At 42.0% G+C, this 10,270-nt stretch overlaps 1 long non-coding RNA gene across 1 annotated transcript; it reads right to left on the bottom strand.

Moving 5' to 3' along the window:
* Positions 1-320: 320 nt before the first annotated feature.
* LOC134809417 (uncharacterized) lies at positions 321-2,283 on the bottom strand. Its single transcript, XR_010155023.1, has 2 exons — positions 1,862-2,283; positions 321-1,331 (listed from the first exon to the last, which is right to left on the bottom strand). It is a non-coding gene; the product is annotated as an uncharacterized LOC134809417 (long non-coding RNA).
* Between the last annotated feature and the right edge of the window lie 7,987 nt (positions 2,284-10,270).

Below are 10,270 nucleotides of genomic sequence, written 5' to 3' on the forward strand. Positions count from 1 at the left end.
CTACATGACTGTGCATCTTTTGTTCAGCAAAGAAAGACTGTTGAAGAACAATTTCAAGGAGCTGGGAAATCCATAAAGCCTGAAGGGACAGGGTTTCCCCAGAACGTTAGTGAAACAGCGCTGGAACAACCAGCGATAGTTACCCAGGTAGTCTGGAAGTGCCATAGTATTCACTGCAAGTAAAATGAAAGTGAAATTAATGAAGCGGACAGACATCTCTCCGGGCCATGGCACAAGAAATGTTGATGGCTGAGGTAATACCTTGGTTCTTATTTTCTTAGTTTAAAAGAATTTAAACAAGAAACACGCAGCAAAAGAAGTACCGCATAGAGTAATTTATTGCACACACACACACAAAAGAATACTTTGAAAATTAAGTGCAGAATAGACGGTACATTCTGAGAAAGAGATTCCAGGGCAGCCTGCTCATAAGAGTGAGACAGCATTAATTGTTACTGAAGAAACCCTCCTTCTGGGACTTTTACGTGATTATTCATAAGAAGGTGGAAAGAAGTGTTATAGGAAGCAGGTTTTGAGTCGTTTTCTGGGTGCACATGTGCAGTAGCTGTACATATTTGTGCATACATTGCATGTCTCATTAGCATATTAAGTCTCCACCCAGGAATGTGTTTTTACTATTAAAATGAGCAAAAGTTCAGTTTGAGGATAGATAAAATCAAAATGCACATGCTGTCTAGAAGTAAAAGTCCCTAATGAAGATAGCGGGTTTCAAAGGACCCCAAGTGCTCCACATCTTAAATGTCGCTCCAACAAACCTGGAACACTATCTGTTCCTGAGAGATCAGGTCCCATCTGTGTTTCTGAGACACTGGCAAGTCAGGCGTGACTTGAGATGAGACTGATGAGTTCAAGCGTAAAATGCCTAAATAATCAGCAGCTTCAGCTTGCATTTTGGAGCTTGTCCGCTTAAATGGGTGGATGAAAATGGCTCACAAGTCTCACTCCTCGGAAATGGGGTCTTCTCCTTTGCTCTTAGCAGATTTTGTGCCACCCAATAATTAACCTTCCTGATGCCTTGACTTTCACATTCGTGAAAAAGGCGCCATTGAGAGTGACATTTCCAGGGAGGCACAGACGTTGTCACCCCCTGCAGAGTTCTGAAGCTGTTCATAAGCAGGCCACGTGGAAGATTTCTCTCAAAAGCTGTTGAGCATGAGCTCTGGCTAGAGTAAAAAGAGGGCTGCGGCACAATGGACAGTGTCTCAGACATCAGGACAGTTTCCACAGAAGTTTAGGAAAGAAGGCAGCGCCCTGGGCTGCAGAAGGCGCAATGCTCTGGAAAGAACCCTGGGTACAGCTGAAAGAAGAACCTGAGAAGGATAGGGCCAATCGGTTGAGGACAACCCGCCTGATTTGGGCAAAGGTAAGGTGTCTACGTAGGGTAATACCCTTCTCAATGCTCAGCGCAGACCTGTCCTCCAGGTCCACCTCTGTACTCATTCTCCTTGGCAAAGAGTCGGCATAGCATAAGAACTCAGCAGTGCTTTGCACACCGGGAAGTCCACACCCACACCGCTCTCTCCCTCCCTCCAGGGCTATGCACCCCGGTTCTTGGTACATGCTGGGATTATATTTCTGAAGCCTACCGACAAACAGGCTGAGAGCAGTTAACAGACTACAGCTCCCAGCATATTAGGTGGGGCGTGTAGCACTCTGCCCCTTCTTCCAGAACTGTGCCTCGCCCCGGAGACTGGCGCATGCTGGGATTCTAGTCCTGTAGCCCTTTGACCAAAGGGTTGGGAGTGTTTATGAAAATACATCTCCCAGCAAGCCTAAGGACACGCATACCGCCCCGCCTCTTTCTCCACTGACGGGCCGTGTCCCTGACCCCAGTGCATACCTGGTATGGTAGTCCTGCAGCCCTGTGATGAAAGTTCTGGAAGTCTTTATGAAACTACATCTCCTAGCAAGCAGAAGGAGGTGTCCACAGCCTAGCCTTTTCCTCCAGTAATGCGCACTGTCCCTGAGCCGGGCGCATGCTGGGATTGTAGTCCTGCAGGCCAGTGATGAAAGTTCTGGGAGTGTTTATGAGACGGCATCTTCCACCAAGCCTAGAGAGGCGCGCACAACCCTGCCTCTTCCTCCAGTGACGCACACTTTCCCTGAGCCCGGTCCATGCTAGGATTGTAGCGCTGCAGTCCTGTGACCAAAGGGCTGGGAGTGTTTATGAGACTGCATCTCCCAGCAAGACCAGCCAGGCGTGCAGAGCCTAGCCCCTTCCTCCACTGATTAGCGCACTCTCCCTGAGCCCGTTGCATGCTGGGATTGTAGTGCTGCAGCCCAGTGACAAAAGGGCTGGGAGTGTTTATGAGAATACATCTCCCAAAAAGCATAGCGAGAACAGCACAGGTCCACCTGTTCTTACAGTGACGCGCGCTGTCCCTGAGCAGGGTGCATGCTGGGATTGTAGTCCTGAAGCCCTGTGACCAAAGGGCTGGGAGAAATAATGAGACAACATCTCCCAGAAAGCCCAGCAAGGCGCTCACACGCCTTTCTCTTCCTCTAGTGACGCGGACTTCCCCGGCGCCCCGTGCATACTGGAATTGTACCCCTACAGAGATGTGATGAAAGGGCTGGGAGTGTTTATGAGACTACCTCTCCCAGCAAGCCCAGCGAGGCGCACACAGACCTGCCTCTTCCTCCAGTGACTAGTGCACTCTCCTTGAGCCAGAGGTATGCTGAAATTGTAGTGCTGCAGCCCTGTGACTAAAGGACTGGGGTAGTTATGAGACTGCATCTCCCAGCAAGCCCAGCGAGGCACGCACAGCTCCAAGTCTTCCTCCAGTGACACACACTGTCCCTGAACCCGCTGCATGCTGGGATTGTAGTCCTGCAGCCCTGTGACGAAAGGGCCAAGAGTGTTTTTGAGACTACATTTCCCAGAAGACCTAGGGAGAGGCACAAAGCCCCGCATCTTTTCCCCGTGACGCATACAGTTTTTGATCCCGATGCATCCTGGGATTGTAGTCCTGCAGCCCTGTGACAAAAGGTCTGAGAGTCTTTATGAAACAACATCTCCCAGCAAACGCAGCGAGGTGTGCACAACCTTCCCCTTGTTTTCCAGTGACGCGAGCTGTCCGTGAGCCCCATGCATGCTGGGATTGTAGTCTTATAGCACTGTGACCAAAGGGCAGGGAGAGGCCATGAGACTACATCTCCCAGGAAGCCCAGCAAGGCGCACACTGCCCTGCCTCTTTCTCCTTAGACTAGCGCGCCGTCACTGAGCTGGGTGCATGCTAGGATTGTAGTCCTGCAGCCCTATGACCAAAGGGATGGGAGTGTTTATGAGAATACATCTCCCAGTACGCCCAGGAGGTGCACACAGATCTGCCGCTTCCTGCAGTGACTAGCGCACTGTCCCTGAGCTGGGTGCATGTTGGGATTGCAGTCCTGGATCTCTGTGACCAAAGGGCTGGGAGGGTTAATGAGACTACATCTCCCAAAAAAGCACAGAGAGAAGCGCAAAGCCCTCCCTCTTCCTCCAGTGACACGCGCTGTCCCCGAGCCCAGTGCATGCTGGGGCTGGAAGTGTAGTCCTTCAGCCCTGTGATGCAAGCGCTGGAAGGGCTTATGAGAATACAACTCCCAGCAAGCCCGGCGAGTAGCACACAACGCCGCTTCTTCCTTCAGTGACGCACAATTTCCGTGAGCCCGGTGCTGGCTGGGATTGTAGTCTTCCGCCTCTTCCTCCAGTGACAGGCACTGTCTCTTAGCCAGGTGCATGCTGGGATTGTAGTCCTGCAGCCCTGTGACCAAAGGGTTGGGCATGCTTATGAGAATACATATCCCACCAAGCCCAGCGAGGCGTGCACAGTCCCGCCTCATCCTCCAGTTATGCACACTATCCTTGATCTTGGTGCATACTGGGATTGTAGTCCTGCTGCCCTGTAATGAAAAGTCTCGGTGTCTTTATGAAACTACATCTCCCAGGAAGCCAAAGGAGGCGCACAAAGCTTTGTGTCTTCGCCCAGGCACATGCGCTATCCCTGATCCCGGTGCATGATGGGAATGTAGTCCTGCAGCCCTGTGACCAAAGGGTAGGGAGTTTTTATGAGACTGCATCTCTCAGCAAGAAGAGCAAGGCCTGCACAGCCCCGCCTTTTCCTCCAGTGAGGCGCACTGTTCATTAAGGAGTGTTCATGAGATTACATTTTCCATCAAGCCCAGCGAGTCACGCACAGCTCTACCTCTTCCTCTGCTGGCGCGCACTGCCCCTGATTCCGGTGTATGCTGGAATTGTGGTGCTGCAGCCCTGTGACCAAAGGGCTGGGAGTCTTTGTAAGACTACATCTCCCAGCAAGCGCAAGAGGTGCCCACAGCCGCGCACCACCCTCCCCGCCCCACTCTTCTTTCAGTGACCGCGCACTGTCCTGTGAACCTGGTGCATGCTGGAATTCTCATGTTGCGGAATTCAGGAGGATGAGAGAGACCTCGGGTTGAAACAGGAGAATTTTTATTGAGTGCACTCAGTGTCAGGCCTCTCAGCCTAAGCTAAGCCATCGTATCTTCTGTGACCTGCATGTACACATCCAGATGGCCGGTTCTTGCTTTAACTGATGACATTCCACCACAAAAGAAGTGGAAATGGCCTGTTCCTGACTTAATTGATGACACTGTCTTGTGAAATTCCTTCTCCTGGCTCATCCTGGCTCAAAAGCTCCCCCGCTGAGTACCTTGTGAGCCCCACTCCTGCCCGCCAGAGAACAACCCCCCTTTTTCCTTTACTTACCCAAATCCTATAAAACGGCCCCATCCCTATCTACCTTTGCTGACTCTCTTTTCAGACTCAGCCCGCCTGCACCCAGGTGATTAAATAAGCTTTTATTGTTCACACAAAGCTTGTTTGGTGGTCTCTTCATACGGATGCGCGTGAAACTCTGGACCAGCTAACTCACGTCAAAAAGACTGGGCCCGGAAAAAAGACAGAACCTGACTTTTAGACACACTTCACAAAAGGGGGTGGGCCAGCTTGAAGCAAGCTTACAGTGGCGTGAAGGCAGGAATACAGAGGCAGGACAAAGACAAGATTGCACAAGACCATTGCCAAGCAACCCACATGTCCATTTTCTAGGTTTCCCTCGGCAGGGGCTTATGCTATAACCCTCACTATGGTGCCTAAGCAGCTATAGTTCAGCCTACTCAGGCTTCTCATGACTTTCATTGTACTTCTTCGATAAAACAGAATGCTTGAAGTCACTAGTTACAGAGAACAAGAATCTATAAACTCATTTCGTAAAACAAAGGAAATTTGTTTTTCTTTTCCCTATGTTGGGGGAGTGTTGGGAGAGCCTCCAGAGCACATAAGATAATATTATCAAGACTTTTCCTGGGTCTGGGCTGTGCCTGTTGATGCCTCTGGGACAAGTCAGCCTAATACAAGAAAATGTATTCCTCTTGCTTTTTAATTTTATTTTTCTTTAATTTCCCTCCTCAGTCCCACAGCCCTGTCACCAAAAGACTGGGAGTGTACAGTTACACATCTTGTCACTTGTCATGAGACTGTTTTCCTTTACCCCCATGAACGTACTTACAATAGCTTCTTTCAAATCTTATCTACTGATTGCAGCATGCTGCACATCTTGGGAATAGGTTCTATTGTCTGCTTTTTATCTTGTGAATAGATTACATTTTCATGCTTCTTCACGCATCTCATGAATTTTTAAATTGTGTAAATAGGAACTACAGGGACTCTGGATTCTGTTGTATTTCTTTGAAAATTATTATTTTAAGAGGGAGTTAATTTGAATAGATTCAAACCCCAATCCTTATCTCTTCTACAGTGACATAGATAAAATCTTCATTCAGTCTTTAAACAGTGCGCGTTTCTATATGGCAAAATGTAGTATTTTATTAAGCTTTATTATAGTTATCTGTGAAACAGTTATTCAACGAACTAGTCTGCTTCATTATTACTGGAAGCCAGAACCTCAGTTGTGTTCACTTTCTGGATTTTATATAAGTGAAATTATATAATATGTACACTTTTACATCTACTTTCCTTATTGCAACTTTATATTTATGATATTAATTCATGTTATTTCAGATAGCTATAGTTTATTTAAATTTTTTTTAATATATTTTGGCAAAGTATACATAAAATTAACCATTTTAGCTATTTTAAGTGTGCAGCTCAGAAAAATTAACTACATTCACGTTGTTTTCCAACTATTATTCCCATTCATAGGGACCTTCTTTCAACTTCCAAAACCAAAATTCAATACACATTAAATAAAAGCTCCCTGTTACTCCCCCTCCAGCTCCTAGGAACCACTCTTCCACGTGGGTTTCCAGAATTTAACTACTCTCAGTATCTCATAAGTGGAATGATACAGTATTTGTCCTTTTATGACTGGCTCATGTCACTTTGCACAATGTCCTTAAGGTTCATGTGTGACGTACCACGTGTCAGAATTTCCTTATTTTACATAACTGAATAATATCCCACTGTATGTATGAATCACATTTTATCTATTTATTCATTGATCATAATTCAAACGACACGGGTAATTCAAAAACCTTTTGGGTGATGTGAGTAATGCTGCTATGAGCCTAGGTGTATGTGTACTATTTTGTGTCTTTGCTTTCACATATTTTGCTACATACCCAGATGTGAAATTGCGGAATCGTATGGTGATTTTGTGTGTAAATTATTTGGTTACTATGCTGTTGTTTTATAGCAGCTGCAGCATTTTACATTTCCACCAACAGCGTACAAGTGTTCTAATTGCTCCACTTCCCCACCAACACTTGTGATTTTCTGTTTTGTTTTTTTCTTTTGGTAGTAGTTATGCTGATGCGTATTAAGTGATATGTCATTTGGGGTTAGCTTTTCATTTTACTAATGATTAGTTTTGTTGAGTACATTTTCATGGACTTATTAGCCACTTCACATAATTTTTAGAGAAATGTCTGTTTAAGTAAGTATTTTGCCCATATTTTAAACAAGTAGTTTGTTTTATTATTGCTGAATTGTTCTTTGTATATTCTGGATACAGTCCTATTTATCTATTTTTCTTTTGTTTCTTGAGTTTTTGGTGTCCTGTTAAAAAAAATCACTGCCAAATCCAGTGTTATGACATGTTTTACCTACATTTTATACTAAGAATTTTGTAGTTTTAGCTCTTACATTTAGGTCTTTGATCCAGTTGGTTAATTTTTTTTTATAGTAGAAGTTAAGGGCCCAGCTTCACTCTTTTACATGTGGGCTCTCAATTTCCCCAGCACTAATTTTTGAAAGGCAGTTCATTTCCCATAAAAATCATTTGACCATATATATGAGGGTTTATTTATATTGGCTTTCTGTATTACTCCATTAGTCTCTTTGTAGCATGCTATTTGGGAATTTTGTAGTAAGTTTTGAAATCATTAAGTGTGACTTCCCTAACTGTGGTATTTTTCAAAATTATTTTTGCAATTTAAGGATCTTTGAGATTCCCCATAAACTTAAAAATTGATTTTTTTTATATCTACACAAAAGTAATTGGCATTTTACTTCTTGGTTACTTCCTAAGTACTTTCTTCTTTTGATGCTATTGTAAATTGAATTGTTTTCAGAGTTTTCTTCTCAGATTATTCATATTACTACAAAAATACAGTTTGTTTTTCTATGTTGATTTTGTATGCTACTACTCAGCTGAATTTATTAGTTGTAATATTTTTTTTCTGTGGAACCTTAAAGATTTTCTACATATAAGAATATATTTTCTGTACCAACTTTGATGCAGTTTATTTCACTGTCTTTTTTAATTTCTCTGAATGAAACTTCTAATATAGTGTTGAATAAAAGTGGCTGGCAAGAGCAGACATTCAGTCTGTCTTCTGAGCTTAGAGGAAAGAATTGTGATCTTTTTCTCTAGAATATGTTGTTTGCTATGGGTTTTTATATGTGAATTTTACAATGATGGTTTCCTTTTATCCCTAATTTATTGTTTTTATTATAAAATATTTTGAATTTTGTAAAATACATTATCTGTATTAATGAGAGAATATTTTTAAAAATGTTGTTAATGTGGCATATGCATTGATTAATTTTCATATGCTTAAACATTTGTTAAGAAAGGCTAGCTAAGTGAACCAGTGAGAGTGGAAAAAGAATAAAGAAATCTATACTGGTTGTGATCAATTATTTGTAAACACCACTGCACTGAAACCAGCCATATGCTAAAACTTCCTTACATTCCAATAATAAATTCCCCTTGGTCGTGGGTTGTAATCTTGCTAGTATGCTGCTGAATGTAGTTAGCTAGGATGTTGCTGAGTAGTTTTGCATCTGTGTTCATAAGGGATATTTGTCAATGGGTTTTTGTAGTCTCTTTGTCAAGCTTTGGTGTGAGCTAATGCTGGCATCATGGAATAAGTTTGGAACTGCTCTCTTCGGGCTTTTGGTAGACTTTGGAAAGGATTTTTGTTCTATAAATGCTTGATCTAAATCACTAGTGAAGCCAGAAAAACAAGGGCTTTTCTTCGAGAAGAGATTTTTAATTACTGATTCCATTTCCTTAGTAGTTTTGTATCTATTCAGATTTTGTATTTATTTGTAATCAAGTCATGTATACGTAGGAATCTGCCCACTTTATCTAGGTTTTCCAATTTATCATCCTATCGTAGTTCGCAGTACATTTTTAAAAACATTTTATTTCTTTGAATTGGTAGTAATGTCCCACTTTCATTTCTCATTTTAGTATGTGAATATGCTGTTAATTATTTTTGTGTGTAGCTGAAAGTTTGCCAATTGTTAATTTTTTCAAGAACTGAGAATGAACTTCTGTTTTTTTTGGAATGCTGTTGTTCATATAACCTGTATTGCATTTGTCCCTGCTAAAATCTTTAATATTTTCTTCCTTCTCTTTGCTTTGCATCTAATTTGGTCTTATTTTTCTAATTTGCTAGGTGATAAAGTTATTATTTATTTAAAATCTTTGTTCTTTTAAAATTTATTTTAGCTGCAAACTTTTCATCTTCGCACTGTTTTTGCTGTTTCCCATAACTTTTGATCTGTTTTGTTTTCATTTTTCTTCCTCTGTAAGTATGTTTCTACTTCCTCTGTGATTTCTTCCTTTCCTTATTGGTTGTTTAAGGGTATGTTGTTTAATTTATACAATTTTGTAAACTTTCTAGCGTTTCTTCTGTTACTGATTTAATTTGAGATCTACTATACAGCCCATCCTGGAGAATTCCCCATGTGCATTTGAGAAGAGTGTGTAGTCTCTTTTGTTGGATGGAGTATATTGTATCTGTCTGTTAGATCAATTTGGTTCATTGAGTTAGTCAAGTCCTCTATTTCCTAATTTATCATCTATCTCATTTTTCTATTCATTACTCAGAGTGGAATATTAACATCTTCAACTATTATTTTAGAACTGTCTATTTGTCCCTGTAATTCTGTCAACTTATGCTTTTCATATCTAAATGTTTAATTATTATATATGGGTTTAAACTATTTCTATCTTCCCTCCAAATGGATATTCTATGACTATATGATGTCTTATTGTCTCTTGAAAGTTTTTAAGTCTATTCTGGCTGCTATTAATATAGTCATCTGCAGTCTCTTTTTCATACTATTGGTATAAAATAATTATTTTCCTCCTTTTTTTAAACCCTCAAGTCCTGTGGAAAGCTAACAGCAGCATTACTTAATTTAAAAAGCAGATAAATCTTAAATCAATAGCTTAATGTTTGTAAAAGCATTTAAATGGAAATGAACTACACAGTCCACCAGGAACAAAGGATATCAGTTGGGTCTAAGAATAATCATGCCAAAAAGCTCTAGGAGGAAAAGCTGCTGGGAATTGGGACTGTGGTAATGGTCTTCGGGGTCAAGAAGGAAATGGGGAAATGGCGATGCTCAGGGTCAGGCACATGCTTAGCAAAAGACCCAGAAAACCCTAAGCTCTCACCTCTGTATTTTAAACTCTGCACAAGTAGAAAGTAGAAGCTAAAGGAGAGTTGTAACTTTATGCTGATTGGTAAAGGCATGCTCCAACACACATACATAGATCCCAGGTGAAAAAATCAGATATTTATTTTTAGTGAGGATTAAAAAATCTGGAGTCTTACTATCCAATCAAGGTTGAGTAAAAATATTTGGGGAGATTTGCATTGATCAATTCATCCTGAGGTCAAGAAAATCTTGATTTTGACATTTGGAGCCTCCAGTAAAGGACTAGACTCCACCTAGAAGTGTTCTTTGGCCTTTTGGACTCAGTGACACACTACTGGTTACACTGATTTGAAAGTCAGCTAAGAGCTT

This window comes from Pan troglodytes, chromosome Y (genome assembly GCF_028858775.2).
Source record: "Pan troglodytes isolate AG18354 chromosome Y, NHGRI_mPanTro3-v2.0_pri, whole genome shotgun sequence".
Taxonomy (NCBI): Eukaryota; Metazoa; Chordata; class Mammalia; order Primates; family Hominidae; genus Pan; species Pan troglodytes.